This window comes from Globicephala melas, chromosome 2 (assembly GCF_963455315.2).
Source record: "Globicephala melas chromosome 2, mGloMel1.2, whole genome shotgun sequence".
Lineage (NCBI taxonomy): Eukaryota > Metazoa > Chordata > Mammalia > Artiodactyla > Delphinidae > Globicephala > Globicephala melas.
Genome location: NC_083315.2, coordinates 82,957,916 through 82,983,310, shown reverse-complemented (window position 1 = coordinate 82,983,310; position 25,395 = coordinate 82,957,916).

Below are 25,395 nucleotides of genomic sequence, written 5' to 3'. Positions count from 1 at the left end.
GTTTTAGCTGAAGGAAGAATCCCTTAAACTTGGAGAATTGAGACCCATGGAATGGGTACCATGCAATATGACTTCAAAGGGTCTGCATTTGCTCACCGAACCTCACCAATCCGATCACTGCTGCGTTTAGGCCGCTGTACACACGCTTGATTCTCTTTCGGAGACATATAAATCCATAGGTTTTAAGATTCTTACTAGTCAGGTATATTCTTAGGCGTTTAATATGGGGTGTTGAGTCCACTTCGTTGAGCAAGCAGTAGCTCTTGTCTATTACATATTTGGCTTATGGAAAGGTATCTGTGCTAATTTCAATCTCTGGTTTTATGCAGCACCCCAACTCACCTTTCCCCTTAAGCAAGCATAAGTTGGTTTTCTACATTTGAGACCCTATTCTGTTTTGTAATTCAGTTCCTGTGTAGCCAAGTTTACATTCCGTGTATTAGTGATACCTTATGATGTTTCTTTTTTTGTGTGACTTATTTCACTTAGAATCATCGTACCTGAATCCACTCATTATGCTGCTACTGGCCTGATGACACAGATTTCATTGCTGAGTGATATTGCATTGTACGTAAGTACCACAACTTCTTTATCCATTTTTCGCTTTCTGCTATATTGAACTTGTACCGTAAACGAGGTTCTTGTAAACAGAGCCGTCCCAAACTTTGGGGTGGCTGTGTCTTTTTGATTTTAATTTCCCTAATCTATAGGACCATAAGTGGAATTGCCCTAGGCTCTGTTGCTTTGTTTTTTAGATGTTTCAGGAAACACCATACACTTCTCCAGAGTGGCTGTTGGCAATTTACATCCCGCCCATCAGCATAACAAGGCTCCCAGTTCTCCATGGCCTGTCCTGCCTTTCTGGATTTTACACTTTTTTCAGATGGCCCTTTTGACCGGGGGGCAGTGAGACTTCATTGTAGTGCAGATTTCCTTTGCAAGCTTGCTTGGTTGGCCAAAACGGGCGTATGCGTTTTTTCCTGAATATATTCAGGAAAAAACGCATACGCCCTTTTTGGCCAAGTGTACCATTGTGGACGTTCTGCCTCTTTTCCTATGGTTTACATGCAATTCCAGTCTACCTCCTAAAATCGGTTTCCTGCAATTCTGCCCCTCTTTCAAGTCCTCTTGGCAGCCTTACTTCAATATATTTTTGGACGATAGCTGTCATTTATAACTCTGCAGGTTTGTGAATTACAGTGCCCCTGAGCTCCTTTCTTCAACTCACTTTCTTGTGAGCTGGCCGCAACATCGCAAGATTGCTTCAGGCCCTAGTGTGTTTCCGGCATGGCACGCTGAGCCTTTGCTTATTTCCTCTTCCTGGTGGGAAATGAGAGTTAAATTTGCCCGTCCAGACACCTCCAGCTAGTCTCTCATTGGTTCTCCCTATTCCTGTTCATTTTCCACAGAAATTGCAAACTGGGCCAAATAGGAGGTTAAAGGCACTGACACTCCAAGTGGGGAGAGTGTTAGTAAAGCGTCTGGAATGTTGCACCCGAGTACCAGGGGATGAAAACTGAGACACATTTGAACACGTTTCCCGATCACACGGTGGATCATACTCTGGGTTCCACATGCATGTTTTAGCTGAAGGAAGAATCCCTTAAACCTGGAGAATTGAGACCCATGGAATGGGTACCATGCAATATGACTTCAAAGGGTCTGCATTTGCTCACCGAACCTCACCAATCCGATCACTGCTGCTTTTATGCCGCTGTACACACGCTTGATTCTCTTTCGGAGACATATAAATCCATAGGTTTTAAGATTCTTTCTAGTCAGGTATATTCTTAGGCGTTTAATATGGGGTGTTGAGTCTACTTCGTTGAGCAAGCAGTAGCTCTTGTCTATTACATATTTGGCTTATGGAACGGTATCTGTGCTAATTTCAATCTCTGGTTTTATGCAGCACCCCAACTCACCTTTCCCCTTAAGCAAGCATAAGTTGGTTTTCTACATTTGAGACCCTATTCTGTTTTGTAATTCAGTTCCTGTGTAGCCAAGTTTACATTCCGTGTATTAGTGATACCTTATGATGTTTCTTTTTCTGTGTGACTTATTTCACTTAGAATCATCGTACCTGAATCCACTCATTATGCTGCTACTGGCCTGATGACATAGATTTCATTGCTGAGTGATATTGCATTGTACGTAAGTACCACAACTTCTTTATCCATTTTTCGCTTTCTGCTATATTGAACTTGTACCGTAAACGAGGTTCTTGTAAACAGAGCCGTCCCAAACTTTGGGGTGGCTGTGTCTTTTTGATTTTAATTTCCCTAGGCTATAGGACCATAAGTGGAAGTGCCCTAGGCTCTGTTGCTTTGTTTTTTAGATGTTTCAGGAAACACCATACACTTCTCCAGAGTGGCTGTTGGCAATTTACATCCCGCCCATCAGCATAAGAAGGCTCCCAGTTCTCCATGGCCTGTCCTGCCTTTCTGGATTTTACAATTTTTTCAGATGGCCCTTTTGACCGGGGGGCAGTGAGACTTCTTTGTAGTGCAGATTTCCTTTGCAAGCTTGCTTGGTTGGCCAAAAAGCGCGTATGCGTTTTTTCCTGAATATATTCAGGAAGAAACGCATACGCCCTTTTTGGCCAAGTGCATCATTGTGGACGTTCTGCCTCTTTTCCTATGCTTTACATGCAATTCCAGTCTACCTCCTGAAATCGGTTTCCTGCAATTCTGCCCAAATTTCAAGTCCTCTTGGCTGCCTTACTTCAATATATTTTTGCACGATAGCTGTCATTTATAACTCTGCAGGTTTGTGAATTACAGGGCCCCTGAGCTCCTTTCTTCAACTCGCTTTCTTGTGAGCTGGCCGCAACACCGAAAGATTGCTTCAGGCCCTAGTGTGGTTCCGGCATGGCACGTGAGCCTTTGGTTAATTCCACTTCCTGGTGGGAAATGAGAGTTAAATTTGCCCGTCCAGACACCTCCAGCTAGTCTCTCGTTGGTTCTCCCTATTCCTGTTCATCTTCCGCAGCAATTGCAAACTGGGCCAAACAGCAGGTTAAAGGCACTGACTCTCCAAGTTGGGAGAGTGTTAGTAAAGCGTCTGGAATGTTGCACCCGAGTACCAGGGGACGAAAACTGAGACACATTTGAACACGTTTCCCTATCACACGGTGGATCATACTCTGGGTTCCACATGCATGTTTTAGCTGAAGGAAGAATCCCTTAAACCTGGAGAGTTGAGAACCATGGAATGGGTACCATGCAATATGACTTCAAAGGGTCTGCATTTGCTCACCGAACCTCACCAATCCTATCACTGCTGCGTTTAGGCCGCTGTACACACGCTTGATTCTCTTTCGGAGACATATAAATCCATAGGTTTTAAGATTCTTACTAGTCAGGTATATTCTTAGGCGTTTAATATGGGGTGTTGAGTCCACTTTGTTGAGCAAGCAGTAGCTCTTGTCTATTTCATATTTGGCTTATGGAACGGTATCTGTGCTAATTTCAATCTCTGGTTTTATGCAGCACCCCAACTCACCTTTCCCCTTAAGCAAGCATAAGTTGGTTTTCTACATTTGAGAACCGATTCTGTTTTGTAATTCAGTTCCTGTGTAGCCAAGTTTACATTCCGTGTATTAGTCATACCTTATGATGTTTCTTTTTCTGTGTAACTTATTTCACTTAGAATCATCGTACCTGAATCCACTCATTATGCTGCTACTGGCCTGATGACATAGATTTCATTGCTGAGTGATATTGCATTGTACGTAAGTACCACAACTTCTTTATCCATTTTTCGCTTTCTGCGATATTGAACTTGTACCGCAAAAGAGGTTCTTGTAAACAGAGCCGTCCCAAACTTTGGGGTGGCTGTGTGTTTTTGATTTTAATTTCCCGAATCTATAGGACCATAAGAGGAAGTGCCCTAGGCTCTGTTGCTTTGTTTTTTAGATGTTTCAGGAAACACCATACACTTCTCCAGAGTGGCTGTTGGCAATTTACATCCCGCCCATCAGCATAAGAAGGCTCCCAGTTCTCCATGGCCTGTCCTGCCTTTCTGGATTTTACACTTTTTTCGGATGGCCTTTCTCTCCGGGGGGCAGTGAGACATCATTGTAGTGCAGATTTCCTTTGCAAGCTTGCTTTGTTGGCCAAAACGGGCGTATGCGTTTTTTCCTGAATATATTCAGGAAAAAACGCATACGCCCTTTTTGGCCAAGTGCACCATTGTGGACGTTCTGCCTCTTTTCCTATGCTTTACATGCAATTCCAGTCTACCTCCTGAAATCGGTTTCCTGCAATTCTGCCCCGCTTTCAAGTCCTCTTGGCAGCCTTACTTCAATATATTTTTGGACGATAGCTGTCGTTTATAACTCTGCAGGTTTGTGAATTACAGGGCCCCTGAGCTCCTTTCTTCAACTCGCTTTCTTGTGAGCTGGCTGCAACACCGCAGGATTGCTTCAGAATCTAGTGTGGTTTCGGCATGGCTCGCTGAGCCTTTGGTTAATTCCTCTTCCTGGTGGGAAATGAGAGTTAAATTTGCCCGTCCAGACACCTCCAGCTAGTCTCTCTTTGGTTCTCCCTATCCCTGTTCATTTTCCGCAGCAATTGCAAACTGGGCCAAACAGGAGGTTAAAGGCACTGACTCTCCAAGTGGGGAGAGTGTTAGTAAAGCGTCCGGAATGTTGCACCCGAGTACCTGGGGACGAAAACTGAGAAACATTTGAACACGTTTCCCGATCACACGGTGGATCATACTCTGGGTTCCACATGCATGTTTTAGCTGAAGGAAGAATCCCTTAAACCTGGAGAGTTGAGAACCATGGAATGGGTACCATGCAATATGACTTCAAAGGGTCTGCATTTGCTCACCGAAGCTCACCAATCCTATCACTGCTGCGTTTAGGCCGCTGTACACACGCTTGATTCTCTTTCAGAGACATATAAATCCATAGGTTTTAAGATTCTTACTAGTCAGGTATATTCTTAGGCGTTTAATATGGGGTGTTGAGTCCACTTCGTTGAGCAAGCAGTAGCTCTTGTCTATTACATATTTGGCTTATGGAAAGGTATCTGTGCTAATTTCAATCTCTGGTTTTATGCAGCACCCCAACTCACCTTTCCCCTTAAGCAAGCATAAGTTGGTTTTCTACATTAGAGACCCTATTCTGTTTTGTAATTCAGTTCCTGTGTAGCCAAGTTTACATTCCGTGTATTAGTGATACCTTATGATGTTTCTTTTTCTGTGTGACTTATTTCACTTAGAATCATCGTACCTGAATCCACTCATTATGCTGCTACTGGCCTGATGACATAGATTTCATTGCTGAGTGATATTGCATTGTACGTAAGTACCACAACTACTTTATCCATTTTTCGCTTTCTGCGATATTGAACTTGTACCGTAAACGAGGTTCTTGTAAACAGAGCCATCCCAAACTTTGGGGTGGCTGTGTCTTTTTGATTTTAATTTCCCTAATCTATAGGACTATAAGTGGAAGTGCCCTAGGCTCTGTTGCTTTGTTTTTTAGATGTTTCAGGAAACACCATACACTTCTCCAGAGTGGCTGTTGACAATTTACATCCCGCCCATCAGCATAAGAAGGCTCCCAGTTCTCCATGGCCTGTCCTGCCTTTCTGGATTTTACACTTTTTTCAGATGGCCCTTCTGACCGGGGGGCAGTGAGACATCATTGTAATGCAGATTTCCTTTGCAAGCTTGCTTGGTTGGCCAAAAAGGGCGTATGCGTTTTTTCCTGAATATATTCAGGAAAAAACGCATACGCACTTTTTGGCCAAGTGCACCATTGTGGACGTTCTGCCTCTTTTCCTATGCTTTACATGCAATTCCAGGCTACCTCCTGAAATCGGTTTCCTGCAATTCTGCCCCGCTTTCAAGTCCTCTTGGCAGCCTTACTTCAATATATTTTTGGACGATAGCTGTCATTTATAACTCTGCAGGTTTGTGAATTACAGGGCCCCTGAGCTCCTTTCTTCAACTCGCTTTCTTGTGAGCTGGCCGCAACACCGCAGGATTGCTTCAGGCCCTAGTGTGGTTTCGGCATGGCTCGCTGAGCCTTTGGTTAATTCCTCTTCCTGGTGGGAAATGAGAGTTAAATTTGCCCGTCCAGACACCTCCAGCTAGTCTCTCATTGGTTCTCCCTATACCTGTTCATTTTCCGCAGAAATTGCAAACTGGGCCAAACAGGAGGTTAAAGGCACTGACTCTCTAAGTGGGGAGAGTGTTAGTAAAGCGTCTGGAATGTTGCACCCGAGTACCAGGGGACGAAAACTGAGACACATTTGAACACGTTTCCCAATCACACGGTGGATCATACTCTGGGTTCCACATGCATGTTTTAGCTGAAGGAAGAATCCCTTAAACCTGGAGAGTTGAGAACCATGGAATGGGTACCATGCAATATGACTTCAAAGGGTCTGCATTTGCTCACCGAACCTCACCAATCCTATCACTGCTGCGTTTAGGCCGCTGTACACACTCTTGATTCTCTTTCGGAGACATATAAATCCATAGGTTTTAAGATTCTTACTAGTCAGGTATATTCTTAGGCGTTTAATATGGGGTGTTGAGTCCACTTCGTTGAGCAAGCAGTAGCTCTTGTCTATTACATATTTGGCTTATGGAAAGGTATCTGTGCTAATTTCAATCTCTGGTTTTATGCAGCACCCCAACTCACCTTTCCCCTTAAGCAAGCATAAGTTGGTTTTCTACATTTGAGACCCTATTCTGTTTTGTAATTCAGTTCCTGTGTAGCCAAGTTTACATTCCGTGTATTAGTGATACCTTATGATGTTTCTTTTTCTGTGTGACTTATTTCACTTAGAATCATCGTACCTGAATCCACTCATTATGCTGCTACTGGCCTGATGACATAGATTTCATTGCTGAGTGATATTGCATTGTACGTAAGTACCACAACTACTTTATCCATTTTTCGCTTTCTGCGATATTGAACTTGTACCGTAAACGAGGTTCTTGTAAACAGAGCCATCCCAAACTTTGGGGTGGCTGTGTCTTTTTGATTTTAATTTCCCTAAGCTATAGGACCATAAGTGGAAGTGCCTTAGGCTCTGTTGCTTTGTTTTTTAGATGTTTCAGGAAACACCATACACTTCTCCAGAGTGGGTGTTGGCAATTTACATCCCGCCCATCTGCATAAGAAGGCTCCCAGTTCTCCATGGCCTGTCCTGCCTTTCTGGATTTTACACTTTTTTCAGATGGCCCTTTTGACCGGGGGGCAGTGAGACTTCATTGTAGTGCAGATTTCCTTTGCAAGCTTGCTTGGTTGGCCAAAAAGTGCGTATGCGTTTTTTCCTGAATATATTCAGGAAAAAACGCATACGCCCTTTTTGGCCAAGTGCACCATTGTGGACGTTCTGCCTCTTTTCCTATGCTTTACATGCAATTCCAGTCTACCTCCTGAAATCGGTTTCCTGCAATTCTGCCCCGCTTTCAAGTCCTCTTGGCAGCCTTACTTCAATATATTTTTGGACGATAGCTGTCATTTATAACTCTGCAGGTTTGTGAATTACAGGGCCCCTGAGCTCCTTTCTTCAACTCGCTTTCTTGTGAGCTGGCCGCAACACCGCAGGATTGCTTCAGGCCCTAGTGTGGTTTCGGCATGGCTCGCTGAGCCTTTGGTTAATTCCTCTTCCTGGTGGGAAATGAGAGTTAAATTTGCCCGTCCAGACACCTCCAGCTAGTCTCTCTTTGGTTCTCCCTATCCCTGTTCATTTTCCGCAGAAATTGCAAACTGGGCCAAACAGGAGGTTAAAGGCACTGACTCTCCAAGTGGGGAGAGTGTTAGTAAAGCGTCCGGAATGTTGCACCCCAGTACCTGGGGACAAAAACTGAGAAACATTTGAACACGTTTCCCGATCACACGGTGGATCATACTCTGGGTTCCACATGCATGTTTTAGCTGAAGGAAGAATCCCTTAAACCTGGAGAGTTGAGAACCATGGAATGGGTACCATGCAATATGACGTCAAAGGGTCTGCATTTGCTCACCGAAGCTCACCAATCCTATCACTGCTGCGTTTAGGCCGCTGTACACACGCTTGATTCTCTTTCGGAGACATATAAATCCATAGGTTTTAAGATTCTTACTAGTCAGGTATATTCTTAGGCGTTTAATATGGGGTGTTGAGTCCACTTCGTTGAGCAAGCAGTAGCTCTTGTCTATTACATATTTGGCTTATGGAAAGGTATCTGTGCTAATTTCAATCTCTGGTTTTATGCAGCACCCCAACTCACCTTTCCCCTTAAGCAAGCATAAGTTGGTTTTCTACATTTGAGACCCTATTCTGTTTTGTAATTCAGTTCCTGTGTAGCCAAGTTTACATTCCGTTTATTAGTGATACCTTATGATGTTTCTTTTTCTGTGTGACTTATTTCACTTAGAATCATCGTACCTGAATCCACTCATTATGCTGCTACTGGCCTGATGATATAGATTTCATTGCTGAGTGATATTGCATTGTACGTAAGTACCACAACTACTTTATCCATTTTTCGCTTTCTGCGATATTGAACTTGTACCGTAAACGAGGTTCTTGTAAACAGAGCCATCCCAAACTTTGGGGTGGCTGTGTCTTTTTGATTTTAATTTCCCTAATCTATAGGACTATAAGTGGAAGTGCCCTAGGCTCTGTTGCTTTGTTTTTTAGATGTTTCAGGAAACACCATACACTTCTCCAGAGTGGGTGTTGGCAATTTACATCCCGCCCATCAGCATAAGAAGGCTCCCAGTTATCCATGGCCTGTCCTGCCTTTCTGGATTTTACACTTTTTTCAGATGGCCCTTTTGACCGGGGGGCAGTGAGACTTCATTGTAGTGCAGATTTCCTTTGCAAGCTTGCTTGGTTGGCCAAAAAGCGCGTATGCGTTTTTTCCTGAATATATTCAGGAAAAAACGCATACGCCCTTTTTGGCCAAGTGCACCATTGTGGAAGTTCTGCCTCTTTTCCTATGCTTTACATGCAATTCCAGTCTACCTCCTGAAATCGGTTTCCTGCAATTCTGCCCCGCTTTCAAGTCCTCTTGGCAGCCTTACTTCAATATATTTTTGGACGATAGCTGTCATTTATAACTCTGCAGGTTTGTGAATTACAGGGCCCCTGAGCTCCTTTCTTCAACTCGCTTTCTTGTGAGCTGGCCGCAACACCGCAGGATTGCTTCAGGCCCTAGTGTGGTTTCGGCATGGCTCGCTGAGCCTTTGGTTAATTCCTCTTCCTGGTGGGAAATGAGAGTTAAATTTGCCCGTCCAGACACCTCCAGCTAGTCTCTCTTTGGTTCTCCCTATCCCTGTTCATTTTCCGCAGAAATTGCAAACTGGGCCAAACAGGAGGTTAAAGGCACTGACTCTCCAAGTGGGGAGAGTGTTAGTAAAGCGTCCGGAATGTTGCACCCCAGTACCTGGGGACAAAAACTGAGAAACATTTGAACACGTTTCCCGATCACACGGTGGATCATACTCTGGGTTCCACATGCATGTTTTAGCTGAAGGAAGAATCCCTTAAACCTGGAGAGTTGAGAACCATGGAATGGGTACCATGCAATATGACGTCAAAGGGTCTGCATTTGCTCACCGAAGCTCACCAATCCTATCACTGCTGCGTTTAGGCCGCTGTACACACGCTTGATTCTCTTTCGGAGACATATAAATCCATAGGTTTTAAGATTCTTACTAGTCAGGTATATTCTTAGGCGTTTAATATGGGGTGTTGAGTCCACTTCGTTGAGCAAGCAGTAGCTCTTGTCTATTACATATTTGGCTTATGGAAAGGTATCTGTGCTAATTTCAATCTCTGGTTTTATGCAGCACCCCAACTCACCTTTCCCCTTAAGCAAGCATAAGTTGGTTTTCTACATTTGAGACCCTATTCTGTTTTGTAATTCAGTTCCTGTGTAGCCAAGTTTACATTCCGTGTATTAGTGATACCTTATGATGTTTCTTTTTCTGTGTGACTTATTTCACTTAGAATCATCGTACCTGAATCCACTCATTATGCTGCTACTGGCCTGATGATATAGATTTCATTGCTGAGTGATATTGCATTGTACGTAAGTACCACAACTACTTTATCCATTTTTCGCTTTCTGCGATATTGAACTTGTACCGTAAACGAGGTTCTTGTAAACAGAGCCATCCCAAACTTTGGGGTGGCTGTGTCTTTTTGATTTTAATTTCCCTAATCTATAGGACTATAAGTGGAAGTGCCCTAGGCTCTGTTGCTTTGTTTTTTAGATGTTTCAGGAAACACCATACACTTCTCCAGAGTGGGTGTTGGCAATTTACATCCCGCCCATCTGCATAAGAAGGCTCCCAGTTCTCCATGGCCTGTCCTGCCTTTCTGGATTTTACACTTTTTTCAGATGGCCCTTTTGACCGGGGGGCAGTGAGACTTCATTGTAGTGCAGATTTCCTTTGCAAGCTTGCTTGGTTGGCCAAAAAGGGCGTATGCGTTTTTTCCTGAATATATTCAGGAAAAAACGCATACGCCCTTTTTGGCCAAGTGCACCATTGTGGACGTTCTGCCTCTTTTCCTATGCTTTACATGCAATTCCAGTCTACCTCCTGAAATCGGTTTCCTGCAATTCTGCCCCGCTTTCAAGTCCTCTTGGCAGCCTTACTTCAATATATTTTTGGACGATAGCTGTCATTTATAACTCTGCAGGTTTGTGAATTACAGGGCCCCTGAGCTCCTTTCTTCAACTCGCTTTCTTGTGAGCTGGCCGCAACACCGCAGGATTGCTTCAGGCCCTAGTGTGGTTTCGGCATGGCTCGCTGAGCCTTTGGTTAATTCCTCTTCCTGGTGGGAAATGAGAGTTAAATTTGCCCGTCCAGACACCTCCAGCTAGTCTCTCTTTGGTTCTCCCTATCCCTGTTCATTTTCCGCAGAAATTGCAAACTGGGCCAAACAGGAGGTTAAAGGCACTGACTCTCCAAGTGGGGAGAGTGTTAGTAAAGCGTCCGGAATGTTGCACCCGAGTACCTGGGGTCAAAAACTGAGAAACATTTGAACACGTTTCCCGATCACACGGTGGATCATACTCTGGGTTCCACATGCATGTTTTAGCTGAAGGAAGAATCCCTTAAACCTGGAGAGTTGAGAATCATGGAATGGGTACCATGCAATATGACTTCAAAGGGTCTGCATTTGCTCACCGAAGCTCACCAATCCTATCACTGCTGCGTTTAGGCCGCTGTACACACGCTTGATTCTCTTTCAGAGACATATAAATCCATAGGTTTTAAGATTCTTACTAGTCAGGTATATTCTTAGGCGTTTAATATGGGGTGTTGAGTCCACTTCGTTGAGCAAGCAGTAGCTCTTGTCTATTACATATTTGGCTTATGGAAAGGTATCTGTGCTAATTTCAATCTCTGGTTTTATGCAGCACCCCAACTCACCATTCCCCTTAAGCAAGCATAAGTTGGTTTTCTACATTTGAGACCCTATTCTGTTTTGTAATTCAGTTCCTGTTTAGCCAAGTTTACATTCCGTGTATTAGTGATACCTTATGATGTTTCCTTTTCTGTGTGACTTATTTCACTTAGAATCATCGTACCTGAATCCACTCATTATGCTGCTACTGGCCTGATGACATAGATTTCATTGCTGAGTGATATTGCATGGTACGTAAGTACCACAACTACTTTATCCATTTTTCGCTTTCTGCGATATTGAAATTGTACCGTAAACGAGGTTCTTGTAAAAAGAGCCGTCCCAAACTTTGGGGTGGCTGTGTCTTCTTGATTTTAATTTCCCTAAGCTATAGGACCATAAGTGGAAGTGCCCTAGGATCTGTTGCTCTGTTTTTTAGATGTTTCAGGAAACACCATACACTTCTCCAGAGTGGCTGTTTGCAATTTACATCCCGCCCATCAGCATAAGAAGGCTCCCAGTTCTCCATGGCCTGTCCTGCCTTTCTGGATTTTACACTTTTTTCAGATGGCCCTTTTGACCGGGGGGCAGTGAGACTTCATTGTAGTGCAGATTTCCTTTGCAAGCTTGCTTGGTTGGCCAAAAAGCGCGTATGCGTTTTTTCCTGAATATATTCAGGAAAAAACGCATACGCCCTTTTTGGCCAAGTGCACCATTGTGGACGTTCTGCCTCTTTTCCTATGCTTTACATGCAATTCCAGTCTACCTCCTGAAATCGGTTTCCTGCAATTCTGCCCCGCTTTCAAGTCCTCTTGGCAGCCTTACTTCAATATATTTTTGGACGATAGCTGTCATTTAGAACTCTGCAGGTTTGTGAATTACAGGGCCCCTGAGCTCCTTTCTTCAACTCGCTTTCTTGTGAGCTGGCTGCAACACCACAAGATTGCTTCAGGCCCTAGTGTGGTTCCGGCATAGCACGCTGAGCCTTTGGTTAATTCCACTTCCTGCTGGGAAATGAAAGTTAAATTTGCCCGTCCAGACACCTCCAGCTAGTCTCTCATTGGTTCTCCCTATTCCTGTTCCTTTTTCGCAGAAATTGCAAACTGGGCCAAACAGGAGGTTAAAGGCACTGACTTTCCAAGAGGGGAGAGTGTTAGTAAAGCGTCTGGAATGTTGCACCCGAGTACCAGGGGACGAAAACTGAGACACATTTGAACACGTTTCCCGATCACACGGTGGATCATACTCTGGGTTCCTCATGCATGTTTTAGCTGAAGGAAGAATCCCTTAAACCTGGAGAGTTGAGAACCATGGAATGGGTACCATGCAATATGTCTTCAAAGGGTCTGCATTTGCTCACCGAACCTAACCAATCCTATCACTGATGCTTTTATGTCGCTGTACACACGCTGGATTCTCTTTTGGAGACATATAAATCCATAGGTTTTAAGATTGTTACTAGTCAGGTATATTCTTAGGCGTTTAATATGGGGTGTTGAGTCCACTTCGTTGAGGAAGCAGTAGCTCTTGTCTATTACATATTTGGCTTATGGAAAGGTATCAGTGCTAATTTCAATCTCTGGTTTTATGCAGCACCCCAACTCACCTTTCCCCTTAAGCAAGCATAAGTTGGTTTTCTACATTTGAGACCCTATTCTGTTTTGTAATTCAGTTCCTGTGTAGCCAAGTTTACATTCCGTGTATTAGTGATACCTTATGATGTTTCTTTTTCTGTGTGACTTATTTCACTTAGAATCATCGTACCTGAATCCACTCATTATGCTGCTACTGGCCTGATGACATAGATTTCATTGCTGAGTGATATTGCATTTTACGTAAGTACCTCAACTTCTTTATCCATTTCTCGCTTTATGCGATATTGAACTTGTACCCTAAATGAGGTTCTTGTAAACAGAGCCGTCCCAAACATTGGGGTGGCTGTGTCTTTTTGATTTTAATTTCCCTAAGCTATAGGACCTTAAGTGGAAGTGCCCTAGGCTCTGTTGCTCTGTTTTTTAGATGTTTCAGGAAACACCATACACTTCTCCAGAGTGGCTGTTTGCAATTTACATCCCGCCCATCAGCATAAGAAGGCTCCCAGTTCTCCATGGCCTGTCCTGCCTTTCTGGATTTTACACTTTTTTCAGATGGCCCTTTTGACCGGGGGGCAGTGAGACTTCATTGTAGTGCAGATTTCCTTTGCAAGCTTGCTTGGTTGGCCAAAAAGGGCGTATGCATTTTTTCCTGAATATATTCAGGAAAAAACGCATACGCCCTTTTTGGCCAAGTGCATCATTGTGGACGTTCTGCCTCTTTTCCTATGCTTTACATGCAATTCCAGTCTACCTCCTGAAATCGGTTTCCTGCAATTCTGCCCCGCTTTCAAGTCCTCTTGGCAGCCTTACTTCAATATATTTTTGGACGATAGCTGTCATTTATAACTCTGCAGGTTTGTGAATTACAGGGCCCCTGAGCTCCTTTCTTCAACTCGCTTTCTTCTGAGCTGGCCGCAACACCGCAGGATTGCTTCAGGCCCTAGTGTGGTGCCGGCATGGCTCGCTGAGCCGTTGGTTAATTCCTCTTCCTGGTGGGAAATGAGAGTTAAATTTGCCTGTCCAGACACCTCCAGCTAGTCTCTCATTGGTTCTCCCTATTCCTGTTCATTTTCCGCAGCAATTGCAAACTGGGCCAAACAGGAGGTTAAAGGCACTGACTCTCCAAGTGGGGAGAGTGTTAGTAAAGCGTCTGGAATGTTGCACCCGAGTACCAGGGGACGAAAACTGAGACACATTTGGACACGTTTCCCGATCACATGGTGGATCATACTCTGGGTTCCACATGCATGTTTTAGCTGAAGGAAGAATCCCTTAAACCTGGAGAGTTGAGAACCATGGAATGGGTACCATGCCATATGACTTCAAAGGGTCTGCATTTGCTCACCGAACCTCACCAATCCTATCACTGCTGCGTTTAGGCCGCTGTACACATGCGTGATTCTCTTTCGGAGACATATAAATCCATAGGTTTTAAGATTCTTACTAGTCAGATATATTCTTAGGCGTTTAATATGGGGTGTTGAGTCCAGTTCGTTGAGCAAGCAGTAGCTCTTGTCTATTACATATTTGGCTTATGGAAAGGTATCAGTGCTAATTTCAATCTCTGGTTTTATGCAGCACCCCAACTCACCTTTCCCCTTAAGCAAGCATAAGTTGGTTTTCTACATTTGAGACCCTATTCTGTTTTGTAATTCAGTTCCTGTGTAGCCAAGTTTACATTCCGTGTATTAGTGATACCTTATGATGTTTCTTTTTCTGTGTGACTTATTTCACTTAGAATCATCGTACCTGAATCCACTCATTATGCTGCTACTGGCCTGATGACATAGATTTCATTGCTGAGTGATATTGCATTGTATGTAAGTACCACAACTTCTTTATCCATTTTTCACTTTCTGCGATAGTGAACATGTACCATAAAGGAGGTTCTTGTAAACACAGCCGTCCCAAACTTTGGGGTGGCTGTGTCTTTTCGATTTTAATTTCCCTAATCTATAGGACCATAAGTGGAAGTTCCCTAGGCTCTGTTGTTTTGTTTTTTAGATGTTTCAGGAAACACCATACACTTCTCCAGAGTGGCTGTTGGCAATTTACATCCCGCCCATCAGCATAAGAAGGCTCCCAGTTCTCCATGGCCTGTCCTGCCTTTCTGGATTTTACACTTTTTTCAGATGGCCCTTTTGACCGGGGGGCAGTGAGACTTCATTGTAGTGCAGATTTCCTTTGCAAGCTTGCTTGGTTGGCCAAAAAGGGCGTATGCGTTTTTTCCTGAATATATTCAGGAAAAAACGCATACGCCCTTTTTGGCCAAGTGCATCATTGTGGACGTTCTGCCTCTTTTCCTATGCTTTACATGCAATTCCAGTCTACCTCCTGAAATCGGTTTCCTGCAATTCTGCCCCGCTTTCAAGTCCTCTTGGCAGCCTTACTTCAATATATTTTTGGACGATAGCTGTCATTTATAACTCTGCAGGTTTGTGAATTACAGGGCCCCTGAGCTCCTTTCTTCAACTCGCTTTCTTCTGAGCTGGCCGCAACACCGCAGGATTGCTTCAGGCCCTAGTGTGGTTTCGGAATGGCTCTCTGAGCCTTTGGTTAATTCCTCTTCCTGGTGGGAAATGAGAGTTAAATTTGCCCGTCCAGACACCTCCAGCTAGTCTCTCATTGGTTCTCCCTATTCCTGTTCATTTTCCGTAGCAATTGCAAACTGGGCCAAACAGGAGGTTAAAGGCACTGACTCTCCAAGTGGGGAGAGTGTTAGTAAAGCGTCTGGAATGTTGCACCCGAGTACCAGGGGACGAAAACTGAGACACATTTGAACACGTTTCCCGATCACATGGTGGACAATACTCTGAGTTCCACATGCATCTTTTAGCTGAAGGAAGAATCCCTTAAACCTGGAGAGTTGAGAACCATGGAATGGGTACCATGCCATATGACTTCAAAGGGTCTGCATTTGCTCACCGAACCTCACCAATCCTATCACTGCTGCGTTTAGGCCGCTGTACACATGCTTGAATCTCTTTCGGAGACATATAAATCTATAGGTTTTAAGATTCTTACTAGTCAGGTATATTCTTAGGCGTTTAATATGGGATGTTGAGTCCACTTCTTTGAGCAAGCAGTAGCTCTTGTCTATTACATATTTGGCTTATGGAAAGGTATCTGTGCTAATTTCAATCAATGGTTTTATGCAGCACCCCAACTCACCTTTCACCTTAAGCAAGCATAAGTTGGTTTTCTACATTTGAGACCCTATTCTGTTTTGTAATTTAGTTCCTGTATACCCAAGTTTACATTCCGTGTATTAGTGATACCTTATGATGTTTCTTTTTCTGTGTGACTTATTTCACTTAGAATCATCGTACCTGAATCCACTCATTATGCTGCTACTGGCCTGATGACATAGATTTCATTGCTGAGTGATATTGCATTGTACGTAAGTACCACAACTTCTTTATCCATTTTTCGCTTTCCGCGATATTGAACTTGTACCGTAAACGAGGTTCTTGTAAACAGAGCCGTCCCAAACTTTGGGGTGGCTGTGTCTTTTTGATTTTAATTTCCCTAAGCTATAGGACCGTAAGTGGAAGTGCATTAGGCTCAGTTGCTTTGTTTTTTAGATGTTTCAGGAAACACCATACACTTCTCCAGAGTGGCTGTTTGCAATTTACATCCCGCCCATCAGCATAAGAAGGCTCCCAGTTCTCCATGGGCTGTCCTGCCTTTCTGGATTTTACACTTTTTTCAGATGGCCCTTTTGACGGGGGGGCAGTGAGACTTCATTGTAGTGCAGATTTCCTTTGAAAGCTTGCTTGGTTGGCCAAAACGGGCGTATGCGTTTTTTCCTGAATATATTCAGGAAAAAACGCATACGCCCTTTTTGGCCAAGTGCACCATTGTGGACGTTCTGCCTCTTTTCCTATGCTTTACATGCAATTCCAGTCTACCTCCTGAAATCGGTTTCCTGCAATTCTGCCCCTCTTTCAAGTCCTCTTGGCAGCCTTACTTCAATATATTTTTGGACGATAGCTGTCATTTATAACTCTGCAGGTTTGTGAATTACAGGGCCCCTGAGCTCCTTTCTTCAGCTCGCTTTCTTCTGAGCTGGCCGCAACACCGCAGGATTGCTTCAGGCCCTAGTGTGGTTTTGGCATTGCTCGCTGAGCCTTTGGTTAATTCCTCTTCCTGGTGGGAAATGAGAGTTAAATTTGCCCGTCCAGACACCTCCAGCTAGTCTCTCATTGGTTCTCCCTATTCCTGTTCCTTTTCCGCAGAAATTGCAAACTGGGCCAAACAGGAGGTTAAAGGCACTGACTCTCCAAGTGGGGAGAGTGTTAGTAAAGCGTCTGGAATGTTGCACCCGAGTACCAGGGGACGAAAACTGAGACACATTTGAACACGTTTCCCGATCACACGGTGGATCATACTCTGGGTTCCACATGCATGTTTTAGCTGAAGGAAGAATCCCTTAAACCTGGAGAGCTGAGAACCATGAAATGGGTACCATGCCATATGACTTCAAAGGGTCTGCATTTGCTCACCGAACCTCACCAATCCTATCACTGCTGCGTTTAGGCCGCTGTACACACGCTTGATTCTCTTTCGGAGACATATAAATCCATAGGTTTTAAGATTCTTACTAGTCAGGTATATTCTTAGGCGTTTAATATGGGGTGTTGAGTCCACTTCGTTGAGCAAGCAGTAGCTCTTGTCTATTACATATTTGGTTTATGCAAAGGTATCTGTGTTAATTTCAATCTCTGGTTTTATGCAGCACCCCAACTCACCTTTCCCCTTAAGCAAGCATAAGTTGGTTTTCTACATTTGAGTCCCTATTCTGTTTTGTAATTCAGTTTCTGTACACCCAAGTTTTCATTCCGTGTATTAGTGATATCTTATGATGTTTCTTTTTCTGTGTGACTTATTTCACTTAGAATCATCGTACCTGAATCCACTCATTATGCTGCTACTGGCCTGATGACATAGATTTCATTGCTGAGTGGTATTGCATTGTACGTAAGTACCACAACTTCTTTATCCATTTTTTGCTTTCTGCGATATTGAACTTGTACCATAAACGAGGTTCTTGTAAACAGAACCGTCCCAAACTTTGGGGTGACTGTGTCTTTTTGATTTTAATTTCCCTAAGCTATAGGACCATAAGTGGAAGTGCCTTATGCTCTGTTGCTTTGTTTTTTAGATGTTTCAGGAAACACCATACACTTCTCCAGAGTGACTGTTGGTAATTTACATCCTGCCCATCAGCATAACAAGGCTCCCTGTTCTCCATGGCCTGTCCTGCCTTTCTGGATTTTACACTTTTTTCAGATGGCCCTTTTGACTGGGGGGCAGTGAGACTTCATTGTAGTGCAGATTTCCTTTGAAAGCTTGTTTGGTTGGCCAAAAAGGGCGTATGCGTTTTTTCCTGAATATATTCAGGAAAAAACGCATACGCTCTTTTTGGTCAAGTGCATCATTGTGGACGTTCTGCCTCTTTTCCTATGCTTTACATGCAATTCCAGTCTACCTCCTGAAATCGGTTTCCTGCAATTCTGCCCCGCTTTCCGGTCCTCTTGGCAGCCTTACTTCAATATATTTTTGGACGATAGCTGTCATTTATAACTCTGCAGGTTTGTGAATTACAGTGCCCCTGAGCTCCTTTCTTCAGCTCGCTTTCTTGTGAGCTGGCCGCAACACCGCAGGATTGCTTCAGGCCCTAGTGTGGTTCCGGCATGGCTCGCTGAGCCTTTGGTTAATTCCTCTTCCTGGTGGGAAATGAGAGTTAAATTTGCCCGTCCAGACACCTCCAGCTAGTCTCTCATTGGTTCTCCCTATTGCTGTTCATTTTCCGCAGAAATTGCAAACTGGGCCAAACAGGAGGTTAAAGGCACTGACTCTCCAAGTGGGGAGAGTGTTAGTAAAGCGTCTGGAATGTTGCACCCGAGTACCAGGGGACGAAAACTGAGACACATTTGAACACGTTTCCCGATCACACGGTGGATCATACTCTGGGTTCCACATGCATGTTTTAGCTGAAGGAAGAATCCCTTAAACCTGGAGAGTTGAGACCCATGGAATGGGTACCATGCAATATGACTTCAAAGGGTCTGCATTTGCTCACCGATACTCACCAATCCTATCACTGCTGCGTGTATGCCGCTGTACACACGCTTGGTTCTCTTTCGGAGACATATAAATCCATAGGTTTTAAGATTCTTACTAGTCAGGTATATTCTTAGGTGTTTAATATGGGGTGTTGAGTCCACTTCGTTGAGCAAGGAGTAGCTCTTGTCTATTACATATTTGGCTTATGGAACGTTATCTGTGCTAATTTCAATCTCTGGTTTTATGCAGCACCCCAACTCACCATTCCCCTTAAGCAAGCATAAGTTGGTTTTCTACATTTGAGACCTTGTTCTGTTTTGTAATTCAGTTCCTGTGTAGCCAAGTTTACATTCCGTGTATTAGTGATATCTTATGATGTTTCTTTTTCTGTGTGACTTATTTCACTTAGAATCGTCGTACCTGAATCCACTCATTATGCTGCTACTGGCCTGATGACATAGATTTCATTGCTGAGTGATATTGCATTGTACGTAAGTACCTCAACTTCTTTATCCATTTCTCGCTTTCTGCGATATTGACCTTGTACCGTAAACGAGGTTCTTGTAAACAGAGCCGTCCCAAACTTTGGGGTGGCTGTGTCTTTTTTATTTTAATTTCCCTAAGCTATAGGACCATAAGTGGAAGTGCCCAGGCTCTGTTGCTTTGTTTTTTAGATGTTTCAGGAATCACCATACACTTCTCCAGAGTGGCTGTTGGCAATTTACATCCCGCCCATCAGCATAAGAAGGCTCCCAGTTCTCCATGGCCTGTCCTGCCTTTCTGGATTTTACACTTTTTTCAGATGGCCCTTTTGACCGGGGGGCAGTGAGACTTCATTGTAGTGCAGATTTCCTTTGCAAGCTTGCTTGGTTGGCCAAAAAGGGCGTATGCGTTTTTTCCTGAATATATTCAGGAAAAAACGCATACGCCCTTTTTGGCCAAGTGCATCATTGTGGACGTTCTGCCACTTTTCCAATGCTTTACATGCAATTCCAGTATACCTCCTGAAATCGGTTTCCTGCAATTCTGCCCCACTTTCAAGTCCTCTTAGCAGCCTTACTTCAATATATTTTTGGACGATAGCTGTCATTTATAACTCTGCAGGTTTGTGAATGACAGTGCCTCTGAGCTCCTTTCTTCAACTCGCTTTCTTGTGAGCTGGCCGCAACACCGCAGGATTGCTTCAGGCCCTAGTGTGGTTCCAGCATGGCTCGCTGAGCCTTTGTTTAATTCCTCTTCCTGATGGGAAATGAGAGTTAAATTTGCCTGTCCAGACACCTCCAGCTAGTCTCTCATTGGTTCTCCCTATTCCTGTTCCTTTTCCGCAGAAATTGCAAACTGGCCCAAACAGGAGGTTAAAGGCACTGACTCTCCAAGTGGGGAGAGTGTTAGTAAAGCCTCTGGAATGTTGCACCCGAGTACCAGGGGACGAAAACTGAGACACATTTGAACACGTTTCCCGATCACACGGTGGATCATACTCTGGGTTCCACATGCATGTTTTAGCTGAAGAAAGAATCCCTTAAACCTGGACAGTTGATACCCATGGAATAGGTACCATGCAATATGACTTCAAAGGGTCTGCATTTGCTTACCGAACCTCACCAGTCTTATGACTGCTGCGTTTATGCCACTGTACACACGCTTGATTCTCTATCGGAGACATTTAAATCCAAAGGTTTTAAGATTCTTACTAGTCAGATATATTCTTAGGCGTTTAATATGGGGTGTTGAGTACACTTCGTTGAGCAAGGAGTAGCTCTTGTCTATTACATATTTCTCTTATGGAACGGAATCTGTGCTAATTTCAATCTCTGCTTTTATGCAGCACCCCAACTCACCATTCCCCTTAAGCAAGCATATGTTGGTTTTCTACATTAGAGAACCTGTTCTGTTTTGTAATTCAGTTCCTGTGTAGCCAAGTTTACATTCCGTGTAGTAGTGATATCTTATGATGTTTCTTTTTCTGTTTGAGTTATTTTACTTAGAATCATCACAGCTGAATCCACTCATTATGCTGCTACGGCCTGATGACATAGATATCATTGCTGAGTGATATTGCATTGTACGTAAGTATCACAACTTCTTTTTCCATTTTTCGTTTTCTGTGATATTGAACTTGTACGGTATACGAGATGTTTTTAAACAGAGCCGTCCCAAACTTTGGGGTGGCTGTGTCTTTTTGATTTTAATTTCCATATGCTATAGGACCATAAGGGGAAGTGCCTTAGGCTCTGTTGCTTTGTTTTCAGATGTTTTAGGAAACACCATACACTTCTCCAGAGTGGTTGTTGGCAATTTATATCCCGCCATCAGCATAACAAGGCTCCAAGTTCTCCATGGCCAGTCCTGCCTTTCTGGATTTTACACTTTTTTCAGATGGCCCTTTTGACCGGGGGGCAGTGAGACTTCATTGTAGTGCAGATTTCCTTTGCAAGCTTGCTTGGTTGGCCAAAAAGGGCGTATGCGTTTTTTCCTGAATATATTCAGGAAAAAACGCATACGCCCTTTTTGGCCAAGTGCATCATTGTGGACGTTCTGCCTCTTTTCCTATGCTTTACATGCAATTCCAGTCTACCTCCTGAAATCGGTTTCCTGCAATTCTACCCCACTTTAGAGTCCTCTTGGCAGCCTTACTTCATTATATTTTTGGATGATAGCTGTCATTTATAACTCTTCAGCTTTGTGAATTACAGTGCCCCTGAGCTCCTTTCTTCAACTCGCTTTCTTGGGAGCTGGCCGCAACACCGAAGGATTGCTTCAGGCCCTAGTGTGGTTCCGGCATGGCACGCTGAGCCTTTAGTTAATTCCTCTTCCTGGTGGGAAATGAGAGTTAAATTTCTCGGTCCAGACACCTCCAGCTGGTCTCTCATAGGTTCTCCCTATTCCTGTTCATTTTCCGCAGAAATTGCAAACTGGGCCAAACAGGAGGTTAAAGGCACTGACTCTCCAAGTGGGGAGAGTGTTAGTAAAGCATGTGGAATATTGCACCCGAGTACCAGGGGACGAAAACTGAGACACATTTGAACACGTTTCCCGATCACAAGGTGGATCATACTCTGGGTTCCACATGCATGTTTTAGCTGAGGGAAGAATCCCTTAAACCTGGAGAGTTGAGAACCATTTAATGGGTACCATGCCATATGACTTAAAAGGGTCTGCATTTGCTCACCGAACCTCACCAATCCTATCACTGCTGCGTTTATGCCGCTGTACACACGCTTGATTCTCTTTTGGAGACATATAAATCCATAGGTTTTAAGATTCTTACTAGTCAGGTATATTCTTAGGCGTTTAATATGGGGTGTTGAGTCCACTTCGTTGAGCAAGCAGTAGCTCTTGTCTATTACATATTTGGTTTATGCTAAGGTATCTGTGCTAATTTCAATCTCTGGTTTTATGCAGCACCCCAACTCACCTTTCCCCTTAAGCAAGTATAAGTTGGTTTTCTACATTTGAGACACTATTCTGCTTCGTAATTCAGTTCCTGTATACCCAAGTTTACATTCCGTGTATTAGTGATACCTTATGATGTTTCTTTTTCTGTGTGACTTATTTCACTTAGAATCATCATACCTGAATGCACTCATTATGCTGCTACTGGCCTGATGACATAGATTTCATTGCTGAGTGATATTGCATTGTCGTAAGTACCACAACTTCTTTATCCATTTTTCGCTTTCTGCGATATTGAACTTGTACCGTAAACGAGGTTCTTGTAAACAGAGCCGTCCCAAAGATTGGGGTGGCTGTGTCTTTTTGATTTTAATTTCCCTAAGCTATAGGACCATTAGTGGAAGTGCCTTAGGCTCTGTTGCTTTGTTTTTTAGATGTTTCAGGAAACACCATACACTTCTCCAGAGTGACTGTTGGCAATTTACATCCTGCCCATCAGCATAACAAGGCTCCCAGTTCTCCATGGCCTGTCCTGCCTTTCTGGATTTTACACTTTTTTCAGATGGCCCTTTTGACCGGGGGGCAGTGAGACTTCATTGTAGTGCAGATTTCCTTTGCAAGCTTGCTTGGTTGGCCAAAAAGGGCGTATGCGTTTTTTCCTGAATATATTCAGGAAAAAACGCATACGCCCTTTTTGGCCAAGTGCACCATTGTGGACGTTCTGCCTCTTTTCCTATGCTTTACATGCAATTCCAGTCTACCTCCTGAAATCGGTTTCCTGCAATTCTGCCCCTCTTTCAAGTCCTCTTGGCAGCCTTACTTCAATATATTTTTGGACGATAGCTGTCATTTATAACTCTGCAGGTTTGTGAATTACAGGGCCCCTGAGCTCCTTTCTTCAGCTCGCTTTCTTCTGAGCTGGCCGCAACACCGCAGGATTGCTTCAGGCCCTAGTGTGGTTTCGGAATGGCTCTCTGAGCCTTTGGTTAATTCCTCTTCCTGGTGGGAAATGAGAGTTAAATTTGCCCGTCCAGACACCTCCAGCTAGTCTCTCATTGGTTCTCCCTATTCCTGTTCATTTTCCGCAGAAATTGCAAACTGGGCCAAACAGGAGGTTAAAGGCACTGACTCTCCAAGTGGGGAGAGTGTTAGTAAAGCGTCTGGAATGTTGCACCCGAGTACCAGGGGACGAAAACTGAGACACATTTGAACACGTTTCCCGATCACACGGTGGATCATACTCTGGGTTCCACATGCATGTTTTAGCTGAAGGAAGAATCCCTTAAACCTGGAGAGTTGAGAACCATGGAATGGGTACCATGCCATATGACTTCAAAGGGTCTGCATTTGCTCACCGAACCTCACCAATCCTATCACTGCTGCGTATAGGCCGCTGTACACACGCTTGATTCTCTTTCGGAGACATATAAATCCATAGGTTTTAAGATTCTTACTAGTCAGGTATATTCTTAGGTGTTTAATATGGGGTGTTGAGTCCACTTCGTTTAGCAAGGAGTAGCTCTTGTCTATTACATATTTGGCTTATGGAACGTTATCTGTGCTAATTTCAATCTCTGGTTTTATGCAGCACCCCAACTCACCATTCCCCTTAAGCAAGCATAAGTTGGTTTTCTACATTTGAGACCTTGTTCTGTTTTGTAATTCAGTTCCTGTGTAGCCAAGTTTACATTCCGTGTATTAGTGATATCTTATGATGTTTCTTTTTCTGTGTGACTTATTTCACTTAGAATCGTCGTACCTGAATCCACTCATTATGCTGCTACTTGCCTGATGAGATAGATTTCATTGCTGAGTGATATTGCATTGTACGTAAGTACCTCAACTTCTTTATCCATTTCTCGCTTTCTGCGATATTGACCTTGTACCGTAAACGAGGTTCTTGTAAACAGAGCCGTCCCAAACTTTGGGGTGGCTGTGTCTTTTTGATTTTAATTTCCATATGCTATACGACCATAAGTGGAAGTGCCTTAGGCTCTGTTGCTTTGTTTTCAGATGTTTTAGGAAACACCATACACTTCTCCAGAGTGGCTGTTGGCAATTTATATCCCGCCCATCAGCATAACAAGGCTCCAAGTTCTCCATGGCCAGTCCTGCCTTTCTGGATTTTACACTTTTTTCAGATGGCCCTTTTGACCGGGGGGCAGTGAGACTTCATTGTAGTGCAGATTTCCTTTGCAAGCTTGCTTGGTTGGCCAAAAAGGGCGTATGCGTTTTTTCCTGAATATATTCAGGTAAAAATGCATACGCCCTTTTTGGGAAAGTGCATTATTGTGGACGTTCTGCCTCTTTTCCTATGCTTTACATGCAATTCCCGTCTACCACCTGAAATTGGTTTCCTTCAATTTTGCCCCGCTTTCAAGTCCTCTTGGCAGCCTTACTTCAATATATTTTTGGACGATAGCTGTCATTTATAACTCTGCAGGTTTGTGAATGACAGGGCCCCTGAGCTCCATTCTTCAACTCGGTTTCTTGTGAGCTGGCCGCAACACCTCAGTATTGCTTCAGGCCCTAGTGTGGTTCTGGCATGGCATGCTGAGCCATTGGTTTCTTCCTCTTCCTGGTGGGAAATGAGAGTTAAATTTTCCTGTCCAGACACCTCCAGCTGGTCTCTCATTGGTTCTCCTATTCCTGTTCATCTTTGGCAGAAATTGCAAACTGAGCCAAACAGGAGGTTAAAGACACTGACTGTCCAAGTGGGGAGAGTGTTAGTAAAGCGTTTGGAATGTTGCACCCGAGTACCAGGGGACGAAAACTGAGACACATTTGAACACGTTTCCCGATCACACTGTGGATCATGCTCTGGGTTCCACATGCATGTTTTAGCTGAAGGAAAAATCCCTTAAACCTGGAGAGTTGAGACCCATGGAATGGGTACCATGCAATATGACTTCAAAGGGTCTGCATTTGCTCACCGAACCTCACCAATCGTATCACTGCTG